The sequence below is a fragment of the Thamnophis sirtalis genome, unplaced genomic scaffold, assembly GCF_051295495.1.
Source record: "Thamnophis sirtalis isolate CommonGarterSnake01/CBP01778 unplaced genomic scaffold, rThaSir2_p1.2 scaffold_5, whole genome shotgun sequence".
Lineage (NCBI taxonomy): Eukaryota > Metazoa > Chordata > Lepidosauria > Squamata > Natricidae > Thamnophis > Thamnophis sirtalis.
Genome location: NW_028261385.1, coordinates 69675959 through 69693751, shown reverse-complemented (window position 1 = coordinate 69693751; position 17793 = coordinate 69675959). Strand labels below are relative to the sequence as shown.

The following is a 17793-nucleotide window of genomic DNA, read 5'->3' as shown; positions in this document are numbered from 1 at the left end:
GAAAGATATTTATCAGTATACAATGCCAGTAGTAGTTTTGTAATGATACATTGTTCTGACCCCCCTTCTTGCTTGTTCGCAAACAACAGCCAGACAGAACGTCAAAGGAAATATCTTTATCAGTCCCGGCTCAAGCTGGCTGCGAGCCCAAAATAAACATAGATAAAGTCTCTGGCAAAAAGTTACACAGCCAATGCAAAAACAAAACTCTTACAGCAAACCAGGTTTACAGAAAGCAAATCACTTATCCAAGTGCCTCTTTGAATCACTAACTCGAACAGGAACGGAACTGAACTCACGAACAAACGAACAACGTTGACTTCTGCAATTAAGGTGTGGCACCATCAGTCTTTTATCCACAGGAGGAGAGCCTTAACGAGCCCCAGCTGCTTGTTATCTTGTCCCGGGAGCATCCTGAAACCACTCACTGATAGCAGCTCCAAAGGCTCCTACCGAGCCACAACAGTACATTATGCTCAAAATTGACACTAACAAATTTTAGCATACTGTTGCACTGTTTAGAGTGCAGAGGACTGTTTGGAGTCCTCTGGCGCCGCCCCTCGAACTTGGGCGCAGGCGCAGTAGCCTTAAGTAGTCTTACCAAATTGGGAGTTTATGAACTATGCAGGTCAATATGCCAGTCCTCATGAATAAAACGGATATGTGTCTCAACTGACAACATGGCCAACCCTCTCAGATACGAAGTACTGAATCTGTACAAAAACCTTCTGTATCTGGGAAAGGAGTACCCCAAAGGGGCTGACTACTTTCGAACTCGACTCAAGGCAGCCTTCCTGAAAAATAAGGAAGTGAAGGACCCAGAAGAAATAAAAAAACTGATCGCCAGAGGCAAATTTGTCATCAAAGAACTGGAAGCCTTGTACTTCCTCCGGAAATACCGAGCTCTGAAACAATGATACTACGAGGACAGCTGAGCACCAACCCGTTGTAAAGTCTGCAAGGCGTGTGCAGCCCAGGGGTTAAATGGTGGGTGATCGGGCTTGTAATGGTAATAATAAAATCTGTTGGAAAAAAAGAGCCAAGGTGGCGCAGTGGTTAAATGCAGCACTGCAGGCTACTGCTAGATCAGCAGGTCAGCGGTTCAAATCTCACCGGCTCAGGGTTGACTCAGCCTTCCATCCTTCCAAGGTGGGTAAAATGAGGACCCAGATTGTTGGGGGCAATATGCTGACTCTCTGTAAACTGCTTAGAGAGGCCTGAAGGCCTATGAAGCGGTATATAAGTCTACTGCTATTGCTATTGTTTAAAAAAAAAGTCAAGAATAAATTATTGCAATTACCTGATTTTAATTATATACATTGCTGGTAATAAATCAATCAAATGATATTGCTCTGAATTGTGTATATACCAATGTTAAATTAGCAGGATTTGCTACACTTGCATAGTCCTAATCTTCACTCTTTTTATTCAGTTATCTATATATGTGTTTGTTTGGAAACTCCTATTTTGGAGCCTGTATTTTCTTTAATCTTATTTTCCGCAAGAATGTGATCACTATCCCAGATGATACCATAGTAAAAAGAATGCATTAAATATTATTAGATAAGCCAAATGCCATGCATAAAGATAAAAAAGAATGCTTGTAATGTCAGGGTTTATCTCTTGATGTATCTGTAATATACTTGGTTGATATTTTCTCTCAGTCATGCAAAACTATTTGATGCACAATGTTCAAAATCACATATTCCTGTTGATTGTGTCCATACAACCATAAAGTATGTAGTTATTGATCATCAATAATGATTTAATCATTTTCCAGCATCAATGTCACTACAGGAAAGCAAATCGGCATTAAATAGTATATCATGATCCATCAGACCTGTTATAAACTGATTGTTGCTTTCTGAACTTTAATGCAACATTGGGACAGGTGCTGTTAAGAAGAATAGGGATTCCAACAGAGATTTTCTGAGTGAAATAAGGTAGAGATTCTATCAACAAGGATGATTGCAGTGCCTAAATCATTAAATACAATGGTGTTTTTGAATGCCCGTAAGAGGAAATTATTTCATTAACTTTGGGCTTAACATCATGCACTCGGTTTGGGAAGCAGTTCCACCTGTTTTAAAAGCTAAGCAGTTCATGTTTCCTGAAATACAGGCAGTCCTCTGGTTATGACCACAACTGAGCCCAAAATTTCTGTTGCTAAATGAAACATTTATTAAGTGAGTTTTGCTTCATTTTACCACCTCTCTTGCCACAGTTAAGTGAATCACTGTAGTTGTTAAATTAGTAACACGGTGAATCATTTCTCAGTTGATTTTGCTTGTCAGAAGGTTGAAAAAAGGGTCACGTATCCCCAAGACATTACAACCATCATAAATATGACTCTGTAACAAATATATGAATGCTGATCATGTGACGACAGGACTGCTGCAACAGCAGTGTACGTGAAAAATGGTCATAAATCACTTTTTCCGGTGCTGTTGTATCTTTGAATGGTCACTAACTGAACTATTGTAAGTCGAGGTTTACCTCTACTGGATAATTCACAGCCATGGTCTGTCATGTCTACTTTTTCTACTTGTTCTAGAAAATACTGAACTATCATTCCAGCCTTCAACCCTCAAAACTTCTCTGTGAGAAGATGCAATATTTATTTGTTATTATAATTCTATCTGGCCTTTCAGGATAATACACTTCCCAAATGGCCTGTAAGCTATATGAACAACCAAAATTTGAAATACAGATAATCTTATTTAAAAACCAGGTCCTATGATCTTTCTTCATGAGGAGTTAGGAGTAATAATACTGTGGCAGCGGCGGCGGCAGGGTGGGGGGAAGGGACACAGCAGCTGAAAGGCTTCTATGATGCATTTTCCTCCCTTTCTCTCTCTCTCTTCAGGGAGGCTTCTGATTGGGCAGTTGGCAAGAAGTGGCTTGGCTGAGATTTTCTTCTTTCTAACAAGACCAAAAGAAATACTTCTATGGATAATTCACTCTCAATGTTGCAACTGTAATACTTCACCTGGAAATAAGGGATTTTGCTGAATTGATTTATCCAACTACGGATAATCTCAACATTCAGGTATGGTCCAGATATAGCAATAAACAATGCAAGGATCTTTCCTATGCTAGGTGACAATACACGGGGCCTTGGACCAACATTGTCAGATGATGCTCCAGAGATGACTGACTATACCAATTGGTGCCATTATCTTTGTTACTATAGAAATATGTTTATTGTTTCAACACTGAGCAGTTTTTGTGGCAACCATCAAGGCACCACATTGCATTCCTCTTGTTCTGATAAACCCACCCAATCTTTTGTGTAACAGAAGCAAAAAGAAGGAGATGAATTACTGCATTTAAAGGTCTTCAGTCTATGGAAGTGTCAATATGGGGGCTGGCCTCTAACCTTGGGAATTTGGTCTTGAAACCAAACCTTAGTTACTGTATATCTATAATGCTGTCTCCTGCAAGCAAGACCGAAATTAAAACAAAGAGTTCCAACTATACTGATGGAAGAAAAAACATTTCCATTCCAATCTAAGTTTATGTATTATTTCCCCAATTATAATCAGTCTACAGTGTATAATAGGCACGTTGGGAGGTGGATAGATAGGTAGGTGACACATAATGTGGATCAGTCTTCATGTAATTCAGATTGAAGATTTGACAAGATTCAATCTAAATTTTTGATTCAAAGGTAATAAAGATTTGATTCAAACCTATTGGTACTTTGATAAAAGATTCAGCCATAATCAATGATGGGGGCAGATCAAATTTGTTGCTCCTTCTTTTTTGATAAAATAACAACAGCAGGATGATAGATCCTTCATAGAATAATAATCCCAGAAAGTTTCAGTTGTAGCTTCAAAGTTTAACAACAATATAAAGATTTGTTATCTCTTTTAAGATAGAGGTAACAAAAAATGGAGCAAAAGCAGCAGAACTGCCTATAAGGTCATTGTAGAAAAGTTCCCACTGAATTAATACAATATCATGTTCCATGTTTTGGAGTGAGATACACATACACACTTTTTATAAATAAACCATTTAACAAGGGAGTTTCTCTAAAGTTTGAAAAGGCTACCAGCTTTTGACTGCTTAATTTTGTGGGCTGGCAGCTGTATCGACCTGCTCATTGACATTCACATTATTATCAGAATCCCATGACAGTTTCAACTCCTTCCCCATCTCAGATTTGTCCATTGATGGAAGGAACAAATGTGAAATAACCCCTGAAACTCCACTGAGCTGGGGAAAACCTTTAATGTCAATCTCATTTTAAAGGGACTTTGAATCTCTCCAATGTAATTCAAAGTCAGTGGTTTTAGTTCTACACCTCAAAGGCTTGATTCAGATTATAATCTGAGAAAACCTCTTTTGAATTGATTCACGCTCCCACAGCCTTACAAATTATGCTTCTTTATATCTGTAAGCAAAGTCACAAAATGTTTCTTGGGACATATTATCTCTGGTGGCAATCTTACTATCATTTAGTTCCCCGTTTACTTCATGTAGGTTTCTAGTTAGAATTTATTAGCTCAAATGCTCTAAATCAGGAGTGTCAAACTCAATTTCATTGAGAGCCGCATCAGGGTTATGTTTGACCTGGGGGGGGGCAGGGTGAGTAGGCTGGGGGGGGGACATGGCCAGATCAATGTCACTTGCATTGGGGGTGCCTGTGGTGGCCTGAGCGCCCTGCCAGTCAAACAGGCTCCTGAGCTCAGGAGGGGAGGGGTTTCTGCTGCAGAGGGTTGCAGGCAACCATCGCAGCCAAAAATGGAGTTTGGGAGCCCATTTTGGCTGGCAGAGTCACCACAGCCAGTCCGTTATTTCTAGGGCAGCCCCGGCAAGCAGATCTAAGTACCCCAAGGGCGAGATCCATCCCGTGGGCCTTGGGTTTGACACCACTGCTCTAAATGTAGGGGTGAAATTCAGCAGGTTCTGACAGGTTCTGGAGAACTGGTAGTGGAAATTTTGAGTAGTTCAGAGAATCAGCAAATACCACCTCTGGCTGTCCCCAGAGTGGGGTGGGAATGGAGATTTTGTAATATCCTTCCCCTTCCACGTCCACCAAGCCAGGCCCACAGAACCAGTGGTAAAAACATATGAATTTCACCACTGTCTAAATGTTATGTTTCTGGAGAGGCTAAGAAAGAATGGATTACTTTAGATCAGAGTCTATCTGTTAGGATGGGGATAGAAAGCCTGTTACAGTACAAGTTTGTTTCACCTGCTGAGTCTATTTCTCTCGATAAACATTTGCAGGGAATCGGAGTCTCCAGGGCTGCCAATGTGGTACATTCCTTTTAGGATCCTTAAACTCACAAAAACAGTTGAAGAAAAAGAGCATACTGAACTGTCTCCTTTGATTCTAAGAAATGGAGATTTCTTAAATTGTGTAATCTGCATTACTAAATAGAGCAGGGAGCCAATTAAGAACAGTCCCCTTATTTAGTTTAATTAGGCTAACTACAGGTAAGGGAGTCAGATAGTAAAGGAAAGCATACTAGGTACAGGAACAACATCTGATTTTCACTTCTTGACTTGTAGCATCATAATATTCAAACTGTGTTTGCCGACTGACTTTTCCTTGTGTTCTTTACAGGCTAAAAGAAAGTAGATTTTCCCATATCTGAACCTGAATCTCTATCTATATATTCATATACATGTATACACATCTAACAACAGGGTGCTCAGAATTATGAAATCAATCTGTAATCCTAGACAAAGAGACCACAAATTGCAGTTTTGGTCAGATATTTGCTTATTTTTTCATTGCCGTTCTACTTCTGTGCCTATTTGAATACCTAAAAAAGCACTTCGGATATTTATGACAGAATGAATATCATGGCTGTGGTTTTACTTCTTCCCAGAGAGAAGAAATGCAAAGAGGCAGAATTCTTTGTGCCTATTCTTATTGTGACAAGTTAAAAGATAAACTCCTAGAAGTACAATTGCTAACAAACTGTGGCTTCTCCTATAATTCTTGATATCTCAATAAGAAAGTATCTAAAATGGACTGAAGTCCTTGTTCATGCCAAGAGCCATATTGGTTTCCTAAAAGCACATTAGGAGACCTTTGCAAATGATAGACAGGATCGTACTCTGTTCACGTACAAAACACAAGAAGAATCTTCCTGACATGCACAAAAACGATTGTCTAATCCCAAATTTTTCTGTTCAGACTTGCACAGAAATGAACAACAATCAAACTAATAAATAATAAATTTCCTTTTTCATATCTTCTTTTTGTAGATCATCCATTGGGGCAAAGACTTCAGTGACATCGTCTTGGCCACTCTCACCCGGTCACATGACTGCCAAGCCATTCCCACTCAGTCACATGGCTGGCAAGCCACTCCCGCTCAATCACATGGCCAGCAAGCCACTCCCATAAAGCAGGCCACACCTACAGAAGAGGTTCCAAATTTTTTTGAAACCCACCACTGTGTTAAGGTCTATATGAAGTTGCATATTTTGATCCTATCATCTACAATGACGTAAGTACACACATCACACATCCCTTTCATACTTATATGCATATGAACAACAGTGTATGACAGTTTTAGCTACTGGTGACTGAACTCTGCAAAGCAGGTGTGTTTTCACAACCAAGTGTCTCATCTCAAAGCCACAACAGCCAGGAGATATTGTTATTGTGGTTGGTTGCATAGTTGGCTCTATGTTTAAATTGGATTTGGCATTTTTATCCACCTACTGAATCCTCCCAAAGACCAGGGATAGCCAGATGTTCTTGTTTGATGGTATTAAAGGTATCATATCAGGATGTAATGTTTTTTCAATCTTTTGCAATTGACTGATGGTGATTTTGTCAATACTAATGGTGCTTGATTTAGTACCTAAGATGCTTTCTTCTACTCCCCCCCCCCCCCCCGGGTTCATTTCTACAGTCTGAACTACTTCTCGTGAGAATTCAATTTCATTGCTTGGGTAGACTTTTGCAGTTCTTCCAACTCTGCTTTTTGTGAATATTTTACTTTGTATTATAAATCAACTGAATGTTGTTCTTTCTAGAACTGGTGTATTTTTTCTACACATTCTCTTCTTGTTGAGCTTAACATGTAATAGCAGATCATTATTTCTTTGTTTTCAATCTTTGCATGTTTGTGATAGGTAAATACTTTTTCTTCCAGTAGTCCTTCAGTTTCTGGCCCTAATTGTTCTGTAGCCCATTGGTCACCAGATGTGAGGGACTCCAACACCTACTTAGAAAAATTACATTGACTCTGATCTTCAGTGAAGTATGGCTGCCTGAAAAACACTTTCTTGAAATGTAATTTGACCACTCTGCATCTGGGTTATTTTTCCTGATGGAATAATCCAGAGGAGCACGCAATCTTCCTCAGGCCTCTGTGTCTGAAGACATTTAGGCAACTATGTGAAGACATTTAGATACTTTGCCCTGATTAGCATGATTGGTTGTTGTATGAAAGTTTTAATCCATGAGGCCTTATCACACCAGAGTTCAAAATCCAGGACTATAACCCCATACGACGGGTAGGAGATGGAGTTAAGCTCTACAACAGTGGCAAATATCTGTACCTCAGGTGTAGGATGAGGGTGACAGTTCATTCTCTGAGCTTGTGGGTTGGTTTCCAAATTTTTCATTATCAGGCTAGATAACATCATCAGTGGAGTTTAGGGGATGTCAGCTATGGAATGTCTGTTGATGGAATTACTTGTGGAATGTCAGGCTTCGATGAACTCATGAGCATGGCACGTGGTAGTGTGACTGACAATTTTGGTGTTGCTCCAATCAAATTGGCACTGTTTGATGGCAGTGTGGGTAGAGATTAAGGATTTAGGATCATGGTGTTTGATTGCCCGCCGATATTCGTGGATCCTTGTTTTTAATTGATATTACCTTTAATTGACTATGAACTACAAACTCCTCAGTATCCAAATCAGCTGCACAGCCAACCAGAAATAGCAGCAACCCTCAACCAACCCACACAACCCCCAGGACCAGCAGTTCACCTCCCAATGACCCCTGACCTGATTTAATCTCCTTCTCACAAGACCCATCACAAGACTCACTGATGACTCACAACTGACCCATCACAAGACCCTCACTTGACCAACCCACACCTGAAGCCGTTATAAACAGACGGACACCCACATCCCCTAAACTCCGCTGGAGATGTTACCTAACCTGGTAATGAAATATTCAGAAACCAACCCACAAGCTCAGAGAACAAACTTTCACCCTCAAAGTTAGACTCTTCATGTTGGAACATTTCATTGTGTCTGAAAAAATGCTGGGTCAAAAATGATGCTGCCTTTGTTTTTTTTATTCTTATTAATTCTTTTTAAAAAGATTAAACATAACCTATTTTTCTCCAAAGGATTAATAAAAAACCGCACAACACACTAGATTTTTTTTCTTTTTGTTTCCTCCCCCCTCCCTCTTTTCAGCTGCTCTTTATCCTTTTCATTTATTCCCTGTAGTTGTTCGAGCTGTCATGATCATTATGGGCATAAGCCTTAGAAAATAAAATTACACAGCATTTCCAAACCCATCATTTCTCAGGGAGTTCTACTGTTACATAAAATTTGCATCAATGTTCTGCACAGTAAGAAAACAATTATTCACAATAAGTCTTTCCTGAACAATTTGGCAAAACTATTATTCACACAGGGCTACAACTGAGTTAATTTTTTGGAAAGTGTGGTTGGAAAAACAGTCTGAGGCTGAACTGTTTATGAACACAACCTTTTCTCTGATTTGTAATTAGTGGGAAATGGCTCCAAAGAGGGACAGAACTGTTGACGTCTGTTTCACAATGTCCTCCTTGTTAAAAGACACAAGGAACAGATTTGTGTAGCTGAATAAACAACTCTGTCGCACAACCTTTCAAAAGCAATAAACCCAGATTAACAGTACCATCTAAACACTTGCTATTGTTAATCTACATCTCTCTGTGTATTGTGTATGTGTATGTGTATCTATCTATATATATCATCTATATATATATATATATATATATATATATATATATATATATATATATATATATATATATATATATATATATATATATATATATATATATATATATATATATATATATATATATATATATATCAGTGGTGGATTTCAATTTATTTTACTACTAGTTTGCTTGTGTGCACACTCATGATATGCTTCTGCGCATGCTCAGAAGCATCCGGGAGGGTGGGCGGAGCCTCCTGCTGCTGCCACTACAGGAGACACCCACCACTGCTACATATCATATATATACAGCCACAGTGGTTGGTAGTAGTGATATTCCTCCCATATTTGGGCATACCGGGGGTTGTAAATCTAAATAGATACCTTTCACCCTGGCTTGGCTGATAAGGAGTCGAACTCTGTGGCTCAGTGGTTAACACATCTGCCTAAGATGCAATACAGCACAGGTTCGATTCCCAGTAAGGGTATGGGAGGAAGCTAACTGCTTCCATCATCTGTCAATCGGCTCATCACAAGAGTCCATCACGAAAGAAACCCAATATTTTTACTGTTGCCTTTGTTATATTTGTGTGTTTTTAGTCTCCCTTTATTTATTTATCAGCACAAATAAAAAAACACACACATATGTGTGTGTGTGTGTGTTGTATTTGTGCTGATGAATAAATAAAGGGAGACTAGTATAGATCTATTTCAAGCTGTTTAGCTCTCATCAGCTATCCATACCCTTAATGGGATTCGAACCTGTGCTGTATTACATCTTAGGCAGATGTCTTAACCATTAAGCCACAGGTCCTCCTCCTTCAGCTGATTTATCAGCACAAATACAATACAAATGTGGCAAAAGGCAACAGTAAAAAATTGGGTTTCTGTTGTGATGGTCTCTTGTGATGAGCCGATAGACAGATAATGGATAGCAGTTAGCTTCCTCCCATAATTGGGGCATACCAGGGATATATATACATATATGTATGTGTATGTGTATGTGTATGTGTATGTGTATGTGTATGTGTATGTGTATGTGTATGTATATGTATGTATGTATGTATGTATGTATGTATGTATATATATATATATATATATATATATATATATATATATATATGTGTGTGTGTGTGTGTGTGTGTGTGTGTGTGTGTGTGTATGTATGTATGTATGTATGTATGTATGTATGTATGTATGTTGTATTTGTGCTGATAAATAAATAAAGGGAGACTAGTAGAGATCTATTTCAAGCTATTTAGCTTTCATCAGCTAGCCATACCCTTACTGGGATTAGAGCCTGTGCTGTATTGCATCTTAGGCAGATGTGTTAACCATTAAGCCACAGAGTTCTTCTCCTTATCAGCTGAGCCAACAGAAACCCAAATTTTTACTGTTGCCTTTTGCCACATTTGTGTTGTATTTGTGCTGATAAATCAGCTGAAGGAGAAGAACTGTATATGTGTGTGTGTGTGTGTGTGTGTGTGTTTGTGTGTGTGTTTTTTCATAGATTTTCACGGGTACAGGTATGCAGGCCTTGGCGTATTCGGGTCTTTCCCTGTGTAAGATTGAGAGTATCTTGGCGACGTTTTGACGAGGTCCCACTCGCCATCTTCAGGCTGGTGCCTTCGGCTTCGTGCTTGTGCAAGCAAAAAAAAAAGCACAAGCACGAAGACAAGGTGACGTCCAAGAACTCCCTAGAGTCCTATGCTTTCAACATGAAGGCCACCATGGAGGACGAGAAGCTGCAAGGGAAGATCGACGATGACGACAAGCAGAAGATCTTGGACAAATGTAACGAAATCATCAACTGGCTGGATAAAAATCAGATGGCTGAGAAGGAAGAATTTGAGCACCAGCAGAAAGAACTGGAGAAGGTCTGCAATCCCATCATAACCAAGCTTTACCAGAGTGCTGGAGGGATGCCATGGGGCATGCCAGGCAGCTTCCCCGGGGATGGTGCACCACCCTCCAGAGGAGCATCTTCTGGACCAACCATTGAGGAGGTTGACTGAAGGTCCCATGAAGTGGGCACTCCATGGGGGGCCACCTTCAGAACTTGAAAGACTGAAGACAGTGACAAGGACACTGTCTTTCTATAAATCTTGGTGGGGATGTGTGGAGTGCTGGCTTTGTTTCAATAAGTGGATTGATTGGATGTGCAACTGTATCATGATTGGTAGATTGGTGCTGATTGGTGCTGGCATGGGTCTGTTGTTGTTTTGTGTTGTAACAGCCTAGGTAATGGGTGGATCTCATTTGTTTACTAGAGCTGGGTTCCAGATGTCTGGTAGGCAGGAGGTATCATCATGTTTATTCATGTTGTGGGGCTGTTTCCCTATAGAGAATTATAAATTTATAATTTGTAGATTATAGATTAAGATTTATAGAAAGATGGCAGCTCCAGCCACGCTTTAAGCAAAAACACCAGCATGAAGATAGCGAGTGAGACCTTGCTGAAACGTTGCCAAAAGAATCTCAATCTTACACGGGAAAAGACCTGAATACAATCCATCCATCTATTGAGCTCTCTCTCTCCCTCCCTCCCTCCTTCCCTCCCCTCCCCCTCTCTCATGTGTGGTATGTATATGGGATAATATATATAATTTTAATATAAATGTTGATATATTTTGTTAGCAGATGTGCCTGAATTTCCTGCAGAGATCTGTCTGTCTGGCAGCATTTCACTTTTCATTTTACTGGCTGGCTAAATTCAAGAACTCTACAAACTGCACTTGCCTTGTTAATGATGTATGGCCTCAAAGTTATGGACATTTTGTCATTGACTTTAGTAGAAGCAAATCTGTATTTGTTGTCTCATGCTGAGAATTGTTAAGTTGTGTTTACAAGGAGTTATTGCTTCCAGTAATATGTTTACTTTGAAGGCAAAAAATTGTCCTAATCAGTGCTTTTCATCAAACTATTTTCTCCCCAAAATAAATGATTATTTAAATAGGTCTGGACAGGCACAGAAGGAAAATTGGAATGTGAGTAAAAAAAATGAAGTTGGAGAACATCACTGTGGTACATTATTTCTGATAGCCATCTGATTATTTCTTTAGCACTGTATATATAATTCACAATTACACATAAACAATTATAATGTTTAATGACTGTAAAACATACATGTAATTATAATTCAAAGGCATCTTAAGGATGAATAATTTAAACCAAAGAACAACATTGAAATAAAATAACTAAAAAATAGTCTTCAACCAGCTAAAGGGAAGCAATTTAAAAGCATGATAGTAGAATCTTTAGTAGCATCAGTGGTGGGTTCTACTGGTTCAGACTGGTTCAGCTGAACTGGTAGTGGTTTGGCAGCCTGGGTCTCTTGAACTGGCAGAGACCCAGGCAAGTCAGTTCTCTGGGTGGTGCCATAGGTGCATCCATTTTGTTTTTTGCTTCTGCGCATGCACAGAACAATTTTTATTGTGCTGCACATGCACGGGCAGTGCGCATCAAGCACACAGGTGGCATGCCCATGAGCGAACCAGCAGTAGTGACTGCTGGAACCCACCCTGACTAGCACGTATTAGTAGCTATGTCTCTGAAGGTTGAAATCAGCTGTACTCAGTTTCTAAGATCATGCCAAAATTTTCAGGTGCTCATAAACTGTATAGCTGATGGTAGAGACAAAATAAGGAAAATTTGCAACATACTCAATTCTTTCAGTGTAACTGCTTTTGTTACTACACAGCAATTATGGTAATAAAAAATAGCAAATATCACTAAATAATACAGTTTCGGGAAGATTTTAGTAACATATCAATGCAAACAATGTTGCTACAGACTTTGAAGATTAACCCCACAAATAGAAGAAAGTCTTGTATCAATCAATATTTTCAATTTCCCCCCTTCTACCAATATTATAGGCACAATTGTTGCAACAAAATGAATTTAGATGAAGAATGGTGTAATGAAAAAGAATGATCAAGATTACGGTCTACATTTTTAAACCAAAGTATCAGGTATTTAACATTTCTTAAGGTAAAGATCTGTGATGGGTGAACCTATGGCACATGTGCTACAGGTGGCACGCGGAGGCATATTTGCTGGCATGGCAGTCCTCAGCTTTGGTGCATCAGCCAGCTAATTTTCAGCCTTCTGGAGGGCCAGGGGAGGCTGTTTTCATCCTTCCCAGACTTCAGGAAAGGCTCCAGAGCCTAGAGAGGGCGAAAAACAGGCCCAACGGACCAAACAGAAGTTCACAAACCAACTCTGATTGGCCTGTTAGGCCTGTTTTTTACCATCCGCTGGCTACTGAAGTTTCCTGAAGCCTCGGTAAGGCAAAAACAGCCAGAGGAAGCCGTTTTCACCCTTACCAGGCTTCATGAAAGTCTCTGGTGCCTGGGGAGGGTAAAAATTCTCCCCCATGTGGGGGTCACTCACACATGTGTGGTGGTGTCCTCCTGCCAAGTCCTCCTGTAGGGAGGAGGAACCGGCCAGGTGGTTCTGCCCCAGGCGACTTATGGACCCTCTGAGGTTCCAGACGGAGCTTGGGGTTATTCCAGATACCCTCGCCCGCAGTCCGGCGGAGACTCTGGTTGCTGCTTGGAACTCGGCAGCGACGGAGTCTCTTAACCGGATTGCGCCTCTACAGCCGCTCCAAGGCAGTGGATCCAGGAGGCCCCCTTGGTTTACTGAGGAACTCCGGGAGAGGAAGCGCCGGAAGAGACGCCTAGAGCACTTATAAATCTGAATCGAACCGAGCACTTTTAACATCTTGCATCAGAGAATACATCAGGGCAATCAGGACGTTGAAAAGAACTTACATTGCCACTCTGATTGCTTCCGCTGAGTCGCACCCAGCCACCCTGTTCAGGATAACCCGCTCCCTCCTAAATAGGAGGGATACGGGGGATCCTTTGCAGGGTAGGGCTGAGGATTACGTCCAGTTTCTAGCGGACAAAGTTGCTCGGTTTCGGTCGGACTTGGACTCCAATTCCGCAGATCCAGCCGAGGCACTAGGGGATAATCTGGTAGGCCATAGCTGGGTTGAGTTTCAAGCTGTTGCCCCTGAGGACGTGGACAAGGCCATGAGAGCTGTGAGTGCCTCCACATGTGTACTGGACCCGTGCCCCTCCTGGCTGGTTGTTAACAGCAGGGAGGTGACACGGGGCTGGATCCAGGCGGTTGTTGCCGCCTCCCTTCGGGAGGGGGTCTTTCCCCCTGCTCTTAAGGCGGCGGTGGTGAGACCCCTCCTGAAGAAACCATCTTTGGATCCAGCCATTCTTAACAACTATCGTCCAGTCTCCAACCTCCCCTTTGTGGGGAAGGTTGTTGAGAAGGTGGTGGCCTTTCAGCTCCAGCGGTCCTTGGAGGAAGCTAGTTATCTTGACCCATTCCAGTCTGGCTTCAGGCCTGGCTACAGCACAGAAACCGCTTTGGTCGCATTGACCGATGACCTCTGGAGAGCCAGGGATGGAGGCTATGCGTCCATCCTGGTTCTCCTTGACCTCTCAGCGGCTTTCGATACCATCGACCATGGTATGCTTCTGCGATGACTGCGGGAGGTGGGGGTGGGAGGCACTGTTTTATGGTGGTTCTCCTCTTACCTCTCGGACAGGTCACAATCGGTGTTAGTTGAAAGGCAGAGATCGACCCCTAGGCCCCTAACATATGGGGTGCCGCAGGGTTCGGTCCTGTCCCCCCTACTTTTTAACATCTACATGAAACCGCTGGGCGAGATCATTCGGCGGCACAGGATAAAATACCACCAGTATGCGGACGATACTCAGTTGTATCTGTCCGCCCCGTGCCAACTCAATGAAGCGGTGGACGTGATGAACCAGGGCCTTGAAGCTGTTAGGGACTGGATGAGGGCTAACAAGCTTGTGCTCAACCCAGATAAGACCGAGTGGCTGTTGTGTTTCCCTCCCACTAATTCGGCAAGTATTCCATCTCTCAGGCTGGGGGGCCAAATACTACGCCCCTCAGACAGGGTCCGCAACTTGGGAGTCCTCCTGGATCCACAGCTGACTTTTGAACACCATTTGTCAGCTGTGACCAGGGGGGCATTTGCCCAGGTTCGCCTGGTGCACCAGTTGCACCCCTACCTGAACCGAGAGGCTCTCACAACAGTCACTCGTGCCCTTGTGACCTCTAGGCTGGAGTACTGCAATGTGCTCTACATGGGGCTGCCCTTGAAAAGTATTTGGCGACTCCAGCTAGTCCAGAATGCGGCCGCGTGAGCGATTGTGGGTGCACCTTGTTTCACCCACATAACACCTATCCTCCGCGAGCTGCACTGGCTACCTGTCGATCTCCGGGTACGCTTCAAGGTGCTACTTGTCACTTACAAAGCCCTTCATGGTAGTGGATCTGGGTACTTGAGAGACCGCCTACTGCCAATTACCTCCACTCGACCAATTAGATCCCATAGATTAGGCCTCCTCCGAGTTCCATCTGCCGGTCAATGTTGACTGGCAACCACGTGGAGGAGAGCCTTCTCGGTGGCAGCTCCGACCCTATGGAACGATCTCCCCATGGAGATTCGTACCCTCACCACCCTCCAGACCTTCCGCACAGCCCTCAAAACCTGGCTATCCCGTGGGTTAAAGACCGTAACCCACCGAATTGTATGAATGTTGTGCTTTTAATGATGTACTGTCTGATGTGTTAATCTGTTTGTTTTCCCCTCCTTTCTAATTGTAAGCCGCCCTGAGTCCCCCTAGGGAAAAGGGCGGCATATACATAAACTACTCTCTCTACTCTCTCCTGCTTTTGCATCACAATTTTAGAGGCCTTCCTAAAGTAAAATGAGAAGCAATAATAATATTTTTGGGTGTTAGCACCCAAGAGTGGAATTCTCTCTCTACTGATAGCAAAAGACAAATAAAAATGCTGTCATTAAAAAAAAAGTTTTTAGTTGCTATCATGACTTTTTAAAATTTTCTGTAATTTATTCAAACAACCTTGGCAACATGGCAGAAATTGGAAATGTATTCACTTTACACATGCCCATATAGTAGAGCAGCATATGAAACATTGGACTGCAGCTGAGAATGACTTTGAAATACATTTAGCTTCCCTTCTATTTAGTTAATCTTTCTTTATATTTTAAGCTCATACAACCTGAATAGGAATGGACATTTGTACACAACAAACAAATGTTTTACTCGCTTAAATTACTATTTGTTTCTTTCATGCCTGAGACTTGCTTTAATTGCCACTATGTATTGTAAATTTCTTTTGGTAGTTGTAGACAGGTAGATTCATTCAATACAGAGCAGACCCCATAGATAGAAATGTAGAATTAATAGAGTTTTGTATCTCAATATGTATTGTGATGCCTATCTGCCTCTAACGGCACCTTAAGCTGCCTAGCAAGCACTGACATTATTTCTCCTCTGGGAAAAAATATGTTGGCTTATATTGAACATATGGGCATTTGGAATAATGGTAAACATTGTATTACCTTCATTGGATATAAAAATTAATGGATAATTGTGCACATCCTTCTGAAATATGAAGAATACTGGCTCATTGAAATAGATAAAGTCATTTCTTTTTCTATCCAAAAGATTCACATCTCTGTGGTAAAATATTTAATTTGATGCAATCCTGTATGTACATTCCCTTGGGAATTAACCTTGCTAATTAAATCAATGTAATTTATAACCTAGACATACAAAACGTATTGCTGTAAGGAAAGGTTCATAATAAAAAGGAACAGATCAACTTTAACAGCATGACAATTTAGCCATTCTTGCATCAGCTTCAAGAAGACAAGAAATCCAATCTTTTTCACATTCCATGAATTTCTTCTTTTGTATCAGTAATTTCTTTGATGGTTTGGATGCTTGAAATCATTCCAATTCTTACATTAATAAAAGAAACTAGTTTCAATAGCAATAGCACTTTATAGCACACTCTGAGTGATTTACAATGTAAACATATTGCCCCCAACAATTTGGGTCCTAATTTTACCAACCTCAAAAGGATGCAAGGCTAAGTCAACCTGGAGTCAGTCAGGTGGGCAGAATTTGCCTGCAATACTGCATTCTAATCACAGCACTACCAGGGCTTCCACCTCATTCTCATTGGCACTGATGTTATTCTACCAATATGTGCATGTGCATCAGTGATGGATTGCAGGCGGTACACCCTGGTATGGGCGTACCAGAGCCAGCCTGGAGCACTGGATACCATTCTGGTATGGTGCTCCAGAGGGCCTACCCACCCGCCCGAGCTCCTTACCAGTGTTTAAAGGCTTCTGTGCTTCCACGCATCGCAGAGGCGCAGATTCATGTGTGTGCTGTGGTTGGAACAGAATTTGCAACTCACCACTGATGTGCATTTATAGAGCAAGTTGAGTAGCAAAGAAGAACAGAGTTGTGCAACTTTTATAATTACAATATACATGTAGTCCCCAACTTACAACAGTTCATTTAGTGACTGTTACTTTAAAAAATGACTTATGACCATTTTTCACACTTACAACCCTTGCAGCATCCCCATAGTCATGTGATTTGCATTCAAATGCTTGGCCATGGCCAAAGATCTAAAAGAAAAGATGGCTGCAGGCCTGACAAAGAAATTTCAACAGGCGCTAAAAGTCATGTATGTTACCCCCAAAATGCATGCATTTAAAGTTCTATCTTCTACAGGTAGTCCTCATCTTAAGACAGCAGTTGGGGCCAGTAGTACCAACTCAAAGCAACACAGTTGTAAAGCATGGCATTGTGTGACCATGTTGCCTAGCCATGACAATATCAGCAGTCTTAGTTTCCATTGAAAGTGAGAACTATGCTGGTTGTTAAGTGAGGATTGCACTTCTGACTTTCTGCTGGTTTCCCCAGTGATTTTGCTGTTAGCAAACCAGCAAGGGATGTTGGAATTGTGATCACAAGAACATAAGGATG

General features: G+C 41.4%; 1 pseudogene; it reads left to right on the top strand.

The window, feature by feature from the left end:
* Window positions 1-579: 579 nt before the first annotated feature.
* LOC148045416 (electron transfer flavoprotein regulatory factor 1 pseudogene) lies at window positions 580-1036 on the top strand (annotated as a pseudogene).
* The last annotated feature ends 16757 nt before the right edge of the window (window positions 1037-17793 follow it).